Consider the following 17,067-nt stretch of genomic DNA (forward strand, 5'->3'; position numbering starts at 1 on the left):
CAATGCCATTTATTTTCAGCTGCCGTTACTAAATGCCTATTAAAAAAATATTTTTTTTGCACGGTTTCTCGAAATAACACGGTTTCTCGAAATAACACGGATTTTTTTGCACGGTTTCTCGAAATAACACGGATTTTTTTTGCACGGTTTCTCAAAATAACGCGGATTTTTTTGCACGGTTTCTCGAAATAATACGATTATTTTACACGGTTTCTTGAAATAGCACGGATTTTTTTCACGGTTTTTTTTCACGGGATGATCAAATCATTAAACTGGTATATCTAAATAGGTATTTTATACATAAAAATCGTGTTATTTTGCAAAACCGTGCAAAAAAATTCGTGCAAAAAACCGTGCAAAAAAGTGCGTGCACAAACAGAATCCGGTGTATTGTCCGTTTTGACTGTTTGGGCGAAAGAGAGAGTCACACTTAGTGCCAAGTAATCGATTCGATTACGATGCAACACCATAATTGTCGCGGGACACCATACCGTCCGTTGAGACGTGGGAATCAGGCGGATGATTCCTGTGGTAGAGATGTCGAAACGTGTCTCTACTATGGTGGAAACCCACATGATCTCCCTTCATGTCCCGCGTACAAACAGCGTGAGGAAAATCTTAAGCGTTCCCTTCAGGGACGCTCTAAGCGATCTTTTGCAGAAATACTTAAGATAGCTACACAACCTGTCTCTACGAACATCTTTACCAACTTGTCTGCTGACGAAGGCGACTGTGATGAACCCCAGGAGGGAGCATCTTCTGCTGTGCCTAGAAGTAATAGGAAAAGGAGGAACATTTCCTACCCCAAGCTTCGTCGTAAAGGCCAGAAGGTGTCTCTTCGTGGCCCCCCTAAAATAACTACTGAAGGAAGTACTGGTGCAAAACCGAAGCAAGTCGCTCCCGGTCTCAGTAACCCGAGTTCCCAGCACTTCCAGGAACATCAAAAACCCCAAGTGTTCCCATATCTCAGCCAGAGAAAGAAAACAGTGCTAGCTTAATAAATTTCTCTGACATTGTCTTAAAGCGTTAAATATTTCTGACCCCCTTAAAAGCATCTTGATAAGCTTTCTCCCCGTAGTAAAAACATTCTTGATACAGTTCATTGCGAAATGGCCCCTCCTTTCAGCGATTGTATCCTTCGATGACTAATTCATCGAACGAGGTCACGGATTTAATCACTGTTCTACAGTGGAATTGCAGAAGCATTATCCAGAAAATCGATTCGTTTAAAATTTTACTAAATAATTTGAAATGCGATGCAATTGCCCTATGCGAGACATGGCTCACTTCAGAAATAAACCTAGACTACCACGATTTTAATATTATTCGCTTCGATTGAGAAAACTCTTACGGAGGAGTACTTTTGGGGATCAAAAAGTGCTATTCTTTCAATCGAACCGACCTCCCCTCGACACCAGGCATTGAAGTTGTCGCTTGCCAAACCAGAATAAAAGGCAAAGACCTTTGCATTGCTTCCACCTACATCCCCCCTAAAGCTCAGTTAGCCACCGACGGCTTTGCGATATTGCGGAACTCCTCCCCGCACCGAGGATAGTTGTAGGTGACTTCAACTCCGACGGTACGGCATGGGGTTGCCTTCATGACGATAATCAATCTACCCTACTAAATTAGCTTTGCGACAACTTCAATATGACTATTTTGAATACGGGTGAAATGACACGGATTCCTGCCCCTCCAGCGCGACCGAGCGCTGTAGACCTGTCCCTCTGCTCGACATCGCTGCGGTTAGATTGCATGTGGAAGGTAGTCTCTGATCCCCACGGCAGCGACCATCTGCCAATCGTAATTAATATTGCTAACGGTTCAGGGCCACCGAATACAATCGATGTTTCGTATGACCTCACACGACATATTGATTGAAAGAGCTAGGCGTCCGCGATATCCGACAAAATCGAGTGCACTCAAGAGCTTCCTCTGGAGGAAGAGTACGGGTTCCTGGCTGGCTTGATTCTCGATACCGCGATTCAAGCTCAGACTAAACGCGTACCAGACGCGAACTCAAGCTGGCGTCCTCCCAACCCATGGTGGGACAGTGCTCAGACGTGTACACGGGGAAGGCCGCTGCGTATAAGACCTTCCGGGACGGCGGGCTGCCAGCTAGCTACCGACAGTACGCGATGGCGGAATCGCTCATGAACAGTTTGATGAAATCTAAAAAACGTAGCTACTGGCGCCGGTTCGTCGACGGACTACGCCCCGGCATAGAAGATCTACCACGCCTCGTCCCCTCACGATAACGCGAACGAAACACCGTTTTCGATGGTGGAGTTGTCACTTGCTCTCTTGTCATGTATCAATAAAGCCCCAGGGCCAGACAGAATCAAATTTATGAATTTATTTAATATGTTTCTTGAGGGTAATATTGTCCCTTATGACTGGAGGCAAGTGAAGGTCATCGCCGTTAAAAAACCAGGAAAACCAGCCTCCGACCACAACTCGTATTGACCGATTGCGATGCTGTCCTGTACCCGAAGTTTGTTCGAAAAAATGATCTTGGTTTGCCTCGATAATTGGGTTGAAGCAAATGGCTTGCTGTCAGATACACAATTTGGTTTCCGCAAAGGCAAAGGGACGAACGATTGTCTTGCGTTGCTCTCAACAGAAATTCAACTGGCTTATGCTAGCAAAGAGCAGATGGCATCAGTTTTCCTAGATATAAAGGGGGCTTTTGACTCAGTTTCTATCAAAATTCTTTATGAGAAGCTGCACCAGCATGGTCTTTCACCGACTCTAAACAACTTTTTGCTAAACTTGCTATCTGAAAAACATATGCATTTTTCACATGGTGATTTGTCGACATCACGAATTAGCTACATGAGCTCATGTCCAAGCCCCCTTCTCTATAACTTTTACGTGAATGACATTGACGAATGTCCTGTTAATTCCTGCACGCTAAGGCAGCTTGCAGATGACGGTGTGGTGTCTATTACAGGTCCCAAAGCCGTCGATCTGCAAGGACCATTGCAAGATACTTTGGACAATCTGTCTGCTTGGGCCCTTCAGCTAGGTATCGAGTTCTCCACGGAGAAAACTGAGCTAGTCGTATTTTCAAGGAAGCGTGAACCAGCGCAACTACAGCTTCAATTAATGGGTCAAGCTATTGCTCAGGTTTCAACTTTCAAATATCTCGGGGTCTGGTTCGACTCTAAAGGAACCTGGGGATGTCACATTAGGTATCTGAAACAGAAGTGCCAACAACGGATCAATTTTCTCCGTACAATAACCGGAACATGGTGGGGTGCCCACCCAGGAGACCTGATCAGGCTGTACCAAACAACGATATTGTCGGTGATGGAGTACGGGAGTTTCTGTTTCCGCTCCACTGCGAACATACACTTCATCAAACTAGAGCGAATCCAATATTGTTGTTTGCGTATTGCTTTGGGTTGCATGCACTCGACACATACGATGAGTTTCGAAGTGCTGGCGGGCGTTCTTCCGCTAAAAAATCAATTTTGGGACCTCTGATATCGATTGCTCATCCGATGCGATATCTTGAACCCGTTAGTAATTGCAAATTTCGAAAGGCTTGCAAACTCAATTCTCAAACCCGATTTATGTCCTTGTACTTCGATTACATGGCACAAAGTATCAATCCTTCTTCATATTATCCAAACCGTGTTAATCTCCTCCATGCTTCTGATTCAACTGTATTCTTCGACAGATCCATGAAGGACGAGATTCGTGGAATCCCGGAACACATACGTCCGCAAGTGATTCCAAGCATCTTTCATAGTAAATTTCGAGAAGTCGACTGTAACAAGATGTTTTACACCGACGGGCTCCACTGGCTTCGGTAAATTCAATCAAAACTTCACCGCCTCATTCAAACTCAATGATCCTGCTTCAGTTTACGTCGCAGAACTTGCTGCTATTCAGTATACCCTTGGGATCATACTTTGCCCACCGATCATTACTTTATTGTCTCGGATAACCTCAGCTCAATCGCTCTCCGTTCATTGAAACCTAGAAAGCACATTCCATATTTTCTGGGAAAAATCTGGGAGCGCCTGCATGCTTTGTCTGTAAGATCGTACAAGATTACCTTAGTTTGGGTTCCCTCGCATTGCTCCATTCCAGGTAATGAAGAAGCGGACTCTTTAGCTAAGGCGGGCGCTTTACAAGGTGACATATATGAAAGGCCAATTAGTTTCAGCGAATTTTTCAGTATCACTCATCAGAGGACCCTCGAAAGTTAGCAAACTGCATGGAGCAATGGTGAACTAGGAAGGTGGCTACATTCGATAATCCCTAAGGTATCGACGAAACCTTACTTCAGGGGGATGGATGTGGGTCGGGATTTCATTCGCGTGATGTCTCGGCTCATGTCCAATCACTACACGCTGGACGCTCATTTCCGGCGTATTGGCCTCGTGGATAGCGGTATCTGCGCTTGTGGCAACGGTAATCACGAGATCGAACATGTTGTCTGGGCATGCGCCGAGTACCGTTCTGCCAGATCTTAACTATTCGATTCCCTTCGGGCCCGAGGAAGATCACCCAATGTCCCGGTTCGAGATGTACTTGCAAGCCGCGATATTCTCTACATGTCCCTTATATACACTTTCCTCAAAACTATCAATATCCAAATTTAAAAGCCCCTATCTTTTTATATTTATTTATTTATATTTAACAATTTACGTCCATCTGACAATGAGTCTCAATGAACTAAATTACAAATAATTAACCTAAAGTGACAACAAACGATTTCTAAACTGTGCAGATCTAATGACGAAGTCGAATTTGTCGGTAAAATCGTTGAAGCGACGGACCACTGCTAGTGTCGGGCTGTTGGTAGCGTTGTTAGTGTTACGCATTTCTGCAGCAGTGTTCGAGGACGAAGGACACGGGTTGGTGCGTAGAGGTTAATTTGTGATAGGAGATCGGGAACATCATATTCGGCGAGAAGAAGCTTAGATACGAAGGTAGCTTGCGACGCGTGTCTACGATCTTCTAAAGTGTGCAGTCCTAGTAATCGACAACGGTCTTCGTATGGTAGCAAGTTCAGCGGATCAATCCAAGGCAATTGACGTAACGCATATCTTATGAATCTGCGCTGGACGGCTTCAATTCTTTGGCTCCAAGTTGCATGGTAAGGGCACCAGACGATGTTTGCGAATTCCAACTGTGAGCGCACCAGCGAACAATACAACGCTTTGAAGCACAAAGGGTCCCGGAATTCGTTGGATATTTTGAACATAAAACCTAGTAGACAATTAGCTTTGTCAATGATCGCTGAGAAGTGATGGGTGTACGTTAGCCTTTCATCAAGGATGACGCCCAAATCTTTTACATGATCAACGCGTTGCAGCTGAGTTCCAGCGATGTTGTAGTTGAAAGTAAACATGTTCCTCGTTCGATGAAAGCTGATAACAAAGCATTTAGCAACACTAAGAACCATCATATTTCTTCTACACCAACTATAAAAGGTATCAACGAGATACTGTAGCTCACGGCAATCGGCTTCTTTCCTTATAATTAGAAATATTTTCAAGTCATCGGCGAAGAACAGTTTCCCTCCACGCATTAAGACGAAAGCGACATCATTCACGAACAGTGAAAACAGTAGCGGACCAAGTGTGCTACCTTGAGGAACTCCAGATTGGTTGGAAAAGGACTCAGATTCATTGTCACCAATTTGAACAACGACTTTACGGTGAACAAGGTATGATCGAAGCCAACGGCAGAATCGGGCAGTGCATGCAAGGTTATCAAGTTTCGTTAGCAGTATCTCATGATTAACAGTGTCGAAAGCAGCCTTAAGATCTGTGTACATCGTGTCCACCTGCAGTTGTTTGGACATTTGTTCCGTACAAAAGATGTGAAGGAGACCAGGTTCGTCTCCACCGATCGACCGGGAAAAAATCCTTGCTGACAAGTGCTTATGTAATGTTTACTAGCAGAGAACAGCACCTCGTTGACAAGTGATTCGAAATTTTTTGACTCGACTCTCAGCGAAGTGATTCCCCGGTAGTTCTCGATGTTGCCTTTGTCACTTTTCTTGTGTACCGGAAACATGACTGAACACTTCCAATCATCGGGGATTTTTTGCTGCTGAAATGACACATTGAAAAGTTGCGTTAGTTGAATCGCTAAAATATCCGAACATTTTTTCAGAACAGCTGAAGGCATTGCACTTAGTCCTGGAGCATACGACGATTTCGTTTTTTGTATTGCAGAGAGAACCGATTGTTCTGAAATGGTGAATACATCCATATCCACCGCACCAACGGGAACATCACGGGACGCGTTTTCAAGCTCGATGGCAGTTGGCGCATCAGTAGTGAAGACACTCGAGTTACTTACTCTTGGCAATTTCTCAGTTGATTTTACCATAAGAGATTGAGCGATGAAAACGTGCCCCCTTTAAAATCACTATTTCTCATTTGTCACTTCATACATTGATTTATCGTAAATGCTTTGTTTGCAGCACTTTTAGAACTTTGCATGGTGAAGATTTTTGCTGAAGTAACAAAGTTATTATCTCATCTATTTGAAAAGTTATGAACGATTTTTGTTGAAAAATACACCATTTTCAAAAATTAATTATTTATTTTACAGAAATAACGCTCCCGCAGTTTTTTCACCAAAAACTACAAAAGTTTCGATCTTTCAAATGAAATTAAAAAATTGAAAATCTATTTGCAATTTTAGAAGATATTTAGCTTTGAAAAAAACCATTTTTGTTTTGAAAATCGCCTGTAACTATGCAAACAAAAGAGATAGAAACTTCATGGCTTCGGCAAAAATGTGTATTTACAAAGGTTCTAAAAACCTTTAGAACAAAGTATTAGCGAGAAATTAACACATAAAAAGATATTAATAGAAAACCAATTTTTAAAGAGCCATCCCACCTTAAATATTGCAAAAATCATAGCACATGAACCATTACAGATAGCCACATGGTTTCTTCAGAAAAGTTGCTTCAATTTGATAGATTTATAACTTTGTAGAACATTAAGTAGCTGAATTTTACATATCTAAGAAGTTGATACTTTGAACACCCTAACCACAAGGACCACCCTAATTCAACTAATATAAAAAAAATCGGCAAGAAAGTACTAACAAAGTTTGCCGAAGATACTATATATCTAAAACCAACGGTTTTGGCGCAAACAGTTTTGTCTTCCTAAATACAGCTTTGGGACCATAGTGCGGTGTGGTTTAGTTTTTTCGGTAGTACTAAGGTGCTTGCTGTGGCAGAGGCTGCAGTAAAGCATTGCTAACAGTCCCGCGAGTGATAATTATTACCTGCGATATCGGTGAAGATTGTGCAGTGAAGTGCGTTACTAAACAGTTTTCTTGCCTGAAAGACGGCTTTGTTTAGACGAGCTATATCAGCTCTCTACTGTGTGAAGGTCACTCGGGTGACGGATAAAACAAACGAAGGATCAATTCACCTACCAGCTCGTCAGGAACCAACTGGTGAAGTGTTTCGTGTTTTACTTTTCTTATCGTTTTTTTCTTTTTGTTGCTTTTGATTTTTTTTTATTTTGATTTAAGTTAAACAGTGCGGTCGAGCGTGTTGCTCCCGCAACAAAATGGAACAAACAGACGGATCACCCTCCGAATACGAATCTTATGGGGAAGAGGAACGTATATCTGATTCGGAGACAGATAATGTTATGGTCGATCCACTTCCCCCACTTTCCCCCAATGTCTCACAGCCCACCCGAGTCAAGGTTTACCAGTATGGATCCGCTGGTCCTTGGGTGGTATACTTTCGGCCCAAAAATAAACCGTTAAACAGCATAACTGTTGCACGGGAGCTGACAAAGCGTTATTCGGCCGTAACCGAGATTAAAAAGGTTCAGTCAGATAAACTGCGCGTAGTCGCTACTGACTTGAAACAGGCCAATGATATCGTTAGCAATAGCCTCTTTACGCTGGAGTATCGCGTCTACATCCCTTCTCGTGATGTGGAGATCGACGGTGTGGTAAGTGATGCGGGTCTAACTGTCGATGATCTGATGAATGATGGGGCTGGCCGCTTTAAGGACCCTAACCTTCAATCAGTTAAGATTTTGGAGTGCAAGCAATTGCACTCAAAGTCCATCGAAGATGGGAATTACTATCCATCAGACTCGTTTCGCGCAATCTTCGCCGGATCTGCACTTCCGAGCTACGTTGAAGTGGGAGGAGCTCGTCTACCTGTACGCCTGTTTGTACCGCGGGTCATGAATTGTTCCAATTGTAACCAGCTAGGTCACACGGCCACCTACTGTAGCAACAAGCAACGGTGCGGTAAATGTGGGGAACGCCATGCGGATGATATTTGCAGTAGACCCGCTGAGAAGTGTGTTTACTGTGGGGAGAATCCGCATGCACTTTTGACATGCCCAACGTACAAACTTCGCGCGGATAAACTGAAGCGATCCGCCAAAGATCGCTCCAGACGCTCTTACAGAGAAATGCTTAAAAGAGCTGTTCCACTTATCTCCGAAAACCCATTCGCTCTCTTGCCAACTGACGATAACGCCTCTAACGACCCTTGCGAGGGGCATTCTTTGGCTCCGCTTGGAAACTCTAGGAAAAGACCTAATCAAAACTCACCTGAACTTCCTCGTAAGGGTCCTAGGTTGTCCCAAACAAGGGTACAAAATAAAAATAATTCATCAACTGGAAGTGCTGGTACAAATCCGAAGATAATACCTCCTGGTTTTGGGAAATTGAGATACAACCAGGAGTTCCCAGCACTCCCCGGGGCACCAAAAATCCCAAGTGCTCCAATTTTACAGTCAGAAACTCAATCTAAAACTGGATTCCTTAAATTTTCTGACATTGTGGACTGGATATTCACAGCTTTCAACATTACCGATCCTCTGAAAAGCTTGCTGGTTGCTATTCTACCAACAGTAAGAACATTTTTAAAACAGTTGTATGAACAATGGCCCCTCCTTACAGCGATCATATCCTTCGATGGCTAACTTATTAGACGGAATCAGGGATCTGATCACTGTTTTACAGTGGAACTGCAGAAGTATTATCCCCAAAATTGATTCATTAAAACACTTGCTAAATTACAATCATTGTAATGCATTTTCCCTATGTGAAACATGGCTAACTTCTAATATAAACCTCAACTTCCACGATTTTAACATTATCCGCTTGGATCGAGAAGACTCATATGGAGGGGTACTTTTAGGGATCAAAAAGTGCTACTCTTTCAATCGAATCAACCTCCCTTCGACGCCAGGCATTGAAGTTGTCGCTTGTCAAACAACAATCAAAGGCAAAGATCTTTGCATTGCTTCTATTTACATTCCTCCTAGGGCCATGATGGGATATCGAAGATTCTCCAACGTGATTGAACACCTTCCCTCGCCCCGCCTGCTTCTTGGAGACTTTAACTCTCACGGTACGGGGTGGGGCTGTCTATACGACGATAATCGATCTTCGACAATTCAAGACCTTTGTGACAACTTCAATATGACAATTCTGAACACAGGGGAAATGACACGGATTCCTAGACCACCTGCGCAAGCAAGTGCACTGGACATATCAATATGCTCGACATCACTACGGTTAGATTGCAAGTGGAAGGTAATATCTGATCCCCACGGTAGTGACCACTTACCAATTGTAATTGCAATCACCACTGGTTCAAGACCATCGGCACCAATCAATGTTCCCTATGACCTCACACGAAACATTGATTGGAAGAGCTACGCTGCTGAGATATCCAAAACTATCGATTCAACACAGGTACTTCCCCCGGAGGAAGAATATAAGTTTTTGTCCAAATCGATTCTCGATACCGCGATTCAAACTCAGACGAAACGAGTACCCGACGTGAACACCCAAAAACGTTCTCCCACTCCGTGGTGGGACAAAGAGTGCTCAGACGTGTACGCGGAGAAAGCTGCCGCGTATAAAACCTTCCGGAACGACGGGTTAGTTGCTAGTTATCGAGTGTACGCGATATTAGAAAAGCGAATGAAAAATTTAATGAAAGCTAAGAAACGCAGTTACTGGCGCCGGTTTGTCGAAGGGTTAACAAGAGAAACATCGATGAGCACTCTTTGGAGCACGGCCCAACGTATGCGAAACCGAAACAGTACTAACGAGAGCGTGGAATATTCAAACCGTTGGATATTCGATTTTGCCAAGAAGGTTTGTCCGGATTCCGCCTCGGCACAGAAAATCTACCGCGCCGCGTCGCCTTACAATACCGCGAACGAAACACCGTTTACGATGGTGGAGTTCTCACTTGCCCTCTTATCATGTAACAAAAAAGCCCCGGGACCAGATAGAATCAAATTCAACTTGTTGAAGAATCTGCCAGACTCTGCCAAAAGACGCTTGTTGAATTTATTTAATAGGTTTCTTGAGGGTAACATTGTCCCACATGACTGGAGACAGGTGAAGGTCATCGCCATCCAAAAACCAGCCTCCGACCACAATTCGTATCGTCCGATTGCAATGCTGTCCTGTATCCGGAAGTTATTCGAAAAAATGATCTTGTTTCGCCTCGACAATGGCAAATTAACGATAAAACAAATGGCTTACTGTCAGATACACAATTTGACTTCCGCAAAGGCAAAGGGACGAACGATTGCCTTGCGTTGCTCTCAACAGAAATTCAAATGGCATATGCTAACAAAGAGCAGATGGCATCAGTATTCTTGGATATTAAGGGGGCTTTCGATTCAGTTTCTATCAACATTCTTTATGAGAAGTTGCACCAGCATGGTCTTTCGCCAATTTTAAATAACTTTTTGCTAAATCTGTTGTCTGAAAAACAAATGCATTTCTCGCATGGCGATTTATCGACATCACGATTTAGCTACATGGGCCTTCCCCAGGGCTCATGTCTAAGCCCTCTCATCTACAATTTTTACGTGAACGACATTGACGAATGTCTTGTCTGCACGCTAAGGCAGCTTGCAGATGACGGTGTGGTATCTATTACAGGTCCTAAAGGCGTCGACTTGCAAGGACCACTGCAAGATACCTTGGACAATTTGTCTGCTTGGGCTCTCCAGCTGGGTATCGAGTTCTCCACGGAGAAAACTGAGTTAGTCGTATTTTCTAGAAAGCGTGAACCTGCGCAACTACAGCTTCAATTAATGGATCAAACTATTGCTCAGGCTTCAACATTCAAATATCTTGGGGTATGGTTCGACGCTAAAGGTACCTGGGGATGTCACATTAGGTATCTGAAACAGAAGTGCCAACGAAGGATCAACTTTTTCCGTACAATAACTGGAACATGGTGGGGTGCCCATCCAGGAGACCTAATCAGGCTGTACCAAACAACGATTTTATCAGTGTTGGAGTACGGATGTTTCTGCTTTCGCTCCACTGCGAACATACACTTCATCAAACTGGAGCGAATCCAGTATCGTTGCTTGCGTATTGCCTTGGGTTGCATGCACTCGACCCATACGATGAGGAGACCTAATCAGGCTGTACCAAACAACGATTTTATCAGTGTTGGAGTACGGATGTTTCTGCTTTCGCTCCACTGCGAACACACACTTCATCAAACTGGAGCGAATCCAGTATCGTTGCTTGCGTATTGCCTTGGGTTGCATGCACTCGACCCATATGATGAGTCTCGAAGTTCTGGCGGGCGTTCTTCCGCTGAAAAATCGATTCTAGGACTACTCATATCGATTGCTCATTCGATGCGATATTCTAAACCCATTGGTGATTGCAAATTGCGAAAGGGTTGTCGAGCTTAATTCTCAGACCCGATTCATGTCCTTGTACTTCGATTACATGGCACAGAACATCAATTCATCTACGTATAACGTCAACCGTGCTCATCTCTTAGATACTTCTGATCCAACTGTATTTTTCGATACATCCATGAAGGAAGAGATTTGTGGAATTCCGGATCATATTCGCCCTCAAGTGGTCCCAAATATTTTCTATAACAAATACCATCAAGTCGACTGCGCCAAAATGTTCTACACTGACGGATCATTTCTCGGCGGGTCCACAGGCTTCGGTATCTTCAACGAAAATCTTGCTGCCTCATTCAAACTCAATGATCCTGCTTCAATTTACGTCGCAGAATTAGCTGCCATTCAGTATACTCTCGGGATCATTGACACCCTGCCCTCAGACCATTACTTCATCGTTTCGGATAGTCTCAGCTCCATTGAGGCCATCCGTGCGGCGAAGCCTGGAAAGCACTCACCGTATTTCCTGGGGAAAATACGGAAATATCTTAGTGCTTTATCTGCAAAATCTTACCAGATTACCTTGGTTTGGGTTCCGTCACATTGTTCTATTGCGGGCAACGAGAAGGCGGACTTCTCAGCCAAGGTGGGCGCATTAGACGGCGACACTTACGAAAGACCAATTTGCTTCAATGAATTTTTCAGTATCTCTCGTCAGAGGACGCTCGGTAGTTGGCAAACCTCATGGAGCAATGGGCATCTGGAACGGTGGCTCCATTATCCCGAAGGTATCAACGAATGCTTGGTTTAAGGGGTTGGATGTGAACCGGGACTTTATTCGTACGATGTCAAGGATCATGTCCAACCATTACTCGTTTGACGCGTATCTCCGTCGTATAGGGCTTGCTGAAAGTAATCATTGTGTTTGTGAGAACGGCTATCACGACATCGAGCATGTTGTTTGGCTGTGCGCAGAGTACTGTGTTGCCAGGTCCCAACTAATAGATTCCCTTCGGGCCCGAGGTAGATCATCCTATGTGCCAGTCCGGGACGTCCTGGCAAGCCGTGACCACCCCTATATTTTTCTTATCTATATCTTTTTGAAAACCATTGATGTCCAAGTTTAATACATTTTCCCCTCTCTCATTCACAGTAGAATCTCACCAACCTATCCCTGCATCTACAATATGGCATTGCTTCACGAGTCTTTGGTGCATCCCCTTCTTGATAACCGTCTACCCAGAACATCATAACATACCTCACATGCAGATGATATAGAGAACATCATGACAGCATCAGCAAACGACGATGTCAATTACACAATATGTATCCCACTTCCTACCTTTTTCCTTTACTTACATAAGAGGGGAGCAAGCCGTCTCGGCATACACCGCTTATGTGAGGCGTTCTCATAGGGACTTGCTAATGTGTAAAAATAAAGAATGGAGGGTTTATATAAAAAGAGAAAAAATAAAATAAGGCAGGATGACCAGCTGCAAACAAATATTACGGAAGTGTTGAGTGAATAATAATTGCCACAGTGAAATAGTGAATTAGGATGCATACAAATTTTATGAGTTGTTGTGTTTGAAGTGTTTTCTCTGTGGTGATCTAAAGGCAATAGCACCGCATGATAAGTGATATTAAGTGCAGTAATATTGATCGTGAGACAATACCACACCATAACTGTATCTTCTATGATACAGCATGACGCCAACATTTCGGATCCGGTGAGAAATTTCCAATTGGAATTTTTATTATATTCGACAAACTTTTCCTCCTTGTTTCATTGCAATGTATATAGTGTTCTGAATGTAGTGGTGTTCGGTAGCGCTTCTTGGCTTTTTCCATGAAACTCGGCGTCGCTCCGTAAAGTTTTGCTGTATAATCCCACAGAACCCAGCACAAACATAGTTTTTTTTTTAATTTCCATCTCAATCTCATTCTCATGCACTATGTATCGTACAGGCAAGGACAGGGGTTTGTATTGTATTTCATTTTGTGCTTACCATGCTTCGTAGTAGTTTCTGGAGGAGAAAAACGATTCATTTATTTTTTATTTATTTATACTGGTCTTCGATTTTCTCGTACAGACAGTTCCTTAATTAATAATAATTCTATGTTTAAAGGTAGTCTTAGTAATGTTAAAATCATACTTGTCAGCTACATCATTAAAATTACGACAGCATACATTGAACGGATTGTTTTGTGAAAAAAGAGTACGATACATCGGTAACCGAAAGAAATCAGTTCGTCTGGTGGGTCTAGGTGGTACGTTGAATCGGAGCTGGCTCAGCAACTCCGGGCTATCTATATTGTTTTCCAGAAGATCGAACACGAAGAGCCGTTGCAGCATTATCCTCCGACTTGCAAGAGTTGGCAAACGTAGAAGATTGCATCGATGTTCATAGGGCGGTAGACGAATAGGATCAGTCCAAGGTAGTAACCGCAGAGCGTAACGAACAAAGTGACGCTGAATTCGTTCGATGCGATTAATTTGAACAGCATGATAGGGTGCCCACACAAGCACGCCGTACTCCAGGATGCTACGCACGAGTGCACAAAATAGCGTTTTTAGGCAATAAATATCGCTGAATTGCTGCGTGTTTCGCTTAATGAACCCCAGCACGGCATAGGCCTTGGCTGTAGTCATTGCAATGTGCTGCGCGAAATTTAGTTTGTTATCGATGAGAATGCCTAGGTCCTTTATCGTATTAACTCGGTTGATACTGCTTTCTGCCATTCTATAATCAAATGTCAGGTCATGCCTGTTTCGACAGAACGATATCACATTGCACTTTTGCACATTTACTTCCATCCCGTTATGAGTACACCAATTTAGCAGCATATCAATATCAGCTTGAATAGCACAGCAATCGACTGCCGACGCAATTACACGGAAAAATTTCAGATCATCAGCAAACATATACTTAGGAGACTGTATAGCGGAGCACAAATCGTTTACGAATAAAATAAACAGTAGCGGGCCCAAATGACTACCCTGAGGCACACCCGACTCTATCACAAACGGAGATGATCTCGTTTCATCTATGCGCACAAAAGCACTACGCTCGGTGAGGTATGACATTATCCACCGTGTCAACCACTCAGGAAGTCCCATGCGCTCAAATTTGGCCACGATTAACAAATGAGGCACCCTATCGAACGCTTTTGCAAAATCAACGTAAACGGCATCAACCTGCTGACGTTTTCCAAGCGCGCTACTAAGTGACGAAACGTACGCCATAAGATTAGTACTCGTCGAACGTTTTTTCACAAATCCATGCTGCCACTCGGAAATGATGTGGTGAACCTTCGGGTACAGCAAATCATGAACGAGGCTTTCAAAAATTTTCGGTAAGCAGCTCAAAATTGAAATGGCTCGATAATTTTCAACATCGTGGATGCTACCTGCCTTGTGGATCGGTGTAATAGATGCTGTCTTCCAGACACTCGGGAAAATTCCTTCGGACAATGACCTGTTGAAAATTATACTCGCAGGAACAGCCAACGTTACAGCACAGCTCTTGAAGAAGATAGGTGGTAAGCCATCCGGACCAGCACCCTTAGAACCATCAATAGACTGCAACTTCAGCTCCACATCACGCGGCGAGAAATTGAATAGCGACATATTCAAATCGAACAACGGCAGACTATTCAAATATGCTTCAGACAAAGGTGGTCGGTTATTACTTTGCACACTTTGAAAAAAGAATGAGAATAGATTTGCCGATTCAATCGGGGACTCGGCTGTAATTGCGTTGTAACTAACACGTTGTGGGATTCCGGACGACTGCTTACGGCTTCTTACAAATGACCAAAAAGAATTTGGGTCCTGCTTCAGGTTCTCCTCCGTGCGATGAATATAGCAACGAAAGCAATGCGCAAGCAAAGAGTTATATTCGCTCTCAATGGCATGCAGCTCAGCTTTGTGCCGATCATCTCTCCAGCGAAAGTATCGTTTCCTAACCTTGCGAAGACGATTCCGTAGATTCTGTAGCTCGTTATTCCACCAAGGCTGCTTTTTACCACGCGGACGACGAGGTCGCTTCACAGGAACAACATCACGAAATATTGCATACATTTTGTCATACATATTTGTCACAGCTTCATTAACACTGCAACCAACAAGAAATTCCTCCCAATGAACTTCGGCGAACAATGTGTTGAGCCTCTCGAAATCACAGCGGGTAAAATCAAAGCCAAGGGAATCAACAACAATACCAGGAGCGTTTTGCTTAATAACGTCAAGCTCGAATAGCAAGATAAAAGGCCGGTGATGTTGGTCGATCTTTAGCAATGGTAACGGTGGCTCACACAATTCAACACAATCAGTGTCACTAATGAACGCTAAGTCAAGAAGTCTCGCGTTTACGTTTTCGAGATCGTTTATCTGAGACATTCCGTTTGCCAAAACCGACTCAACCAAGGATATTTCCTGTTCAGATGAAGCATTTACCGGTATCATACAGTTTAAATTTTCATCCGACATCCAACGTAATTGAGGGAGATTATAATCCCCAACAGTCAAAACCACACCACGATCACCCGCAAGATCAATTAATTTTTTCACACATATTGCATGTTGCTCGTACAACAGGGGCTCACTGTTGGGCGGCAGATATATACAGCACACTATCATATCAAAGTTTGGTGATGAGATGCGAACGATAATTTGCTCCAATTGATCACAGTCAGCAATACAAATAGCAGAGCTCTGAAGGCCGTTTTTTACTGCTATAAGGACCCCCCCTCCTCGTCTGTGCTGGCTGGTTTGGGGGTTTCTATCACAACGGTAAATAGTATAGTTCAGAGCTAGCTCAGAGTTTGAAACGTCGTTATTCAGCCAAGTTTCAGTAAAGGCAATAACGTCATAATCGCACTGAGAAATATTTAATAGTAATAAATTTGTCTTCGTCCGGATTCCACGAGTGTTCTGATAATAAAGCGAGATTGGACGGTAACTTTTTTCACGATTCGGACCACGTCTGTTGGAGTTGGTAGCAGAAAACTGATGTGCAGACGGAGGTGTGCGGATGCAGGTTAAATCCGCTGGTAATTCTTGAGCATCAGTAGAACTTTCTGTGTGACAGTAGGAACGTGCGAAGAGTGGCTTATTGTGATTTAGTGTCTGCTGGTGTTGGCAAGAAGCGAAAAATATTACGTGTGTTCGACGAGGGCTGGAAATCAAATGGTCGGAAAACAATTCCCTTCTGCCATGTTGATTTGGATAGGGATAAATCTTTCAGCTGCAAATCAATACCAGCTTTGAATGATACGAATGAAAGTTCATCAAGTGTTCTGCCTTTAGGTACAAGTTTAACAACGTTCACAGCTGTGTCTGTTTTCAAATTGTTCCTGATCAGCTTTTCGATTTGATGCACTGTTGCCTGAGGATCGAAACCAGATAAGTACA

At 43.4% G+C, this 17,067-nt stretch overlaps 1 protein-coding gene across 1 annotated transcript in view; it reads left to right on the forward strand.

Moving 5' to 3' along the window:
• Window positions 1-17,067, forward strand: part of LOC131678308 (neuroligin-1-like) — a 1,556,576-nt gene that overhangs the window by 228,877 nt on the left and 1,310,632 nt on the right. The window lies entirely within an intron of this gene.

Source organism: Topomyia yanbarensis, chromosome 2, assembly GCF_030247195.1.
Source record: "Topomyia yanbarensis strain Yona2022 chromosome 2, ASM3024719v1, whole genome shotgun sequence".
Classification (NCBI taxonomy): Eukaryota; Metazoa; Arthropoda; class Insecta; order Diptera; family Culicidae; genus Topomyia; species Topomyia yanbarensis.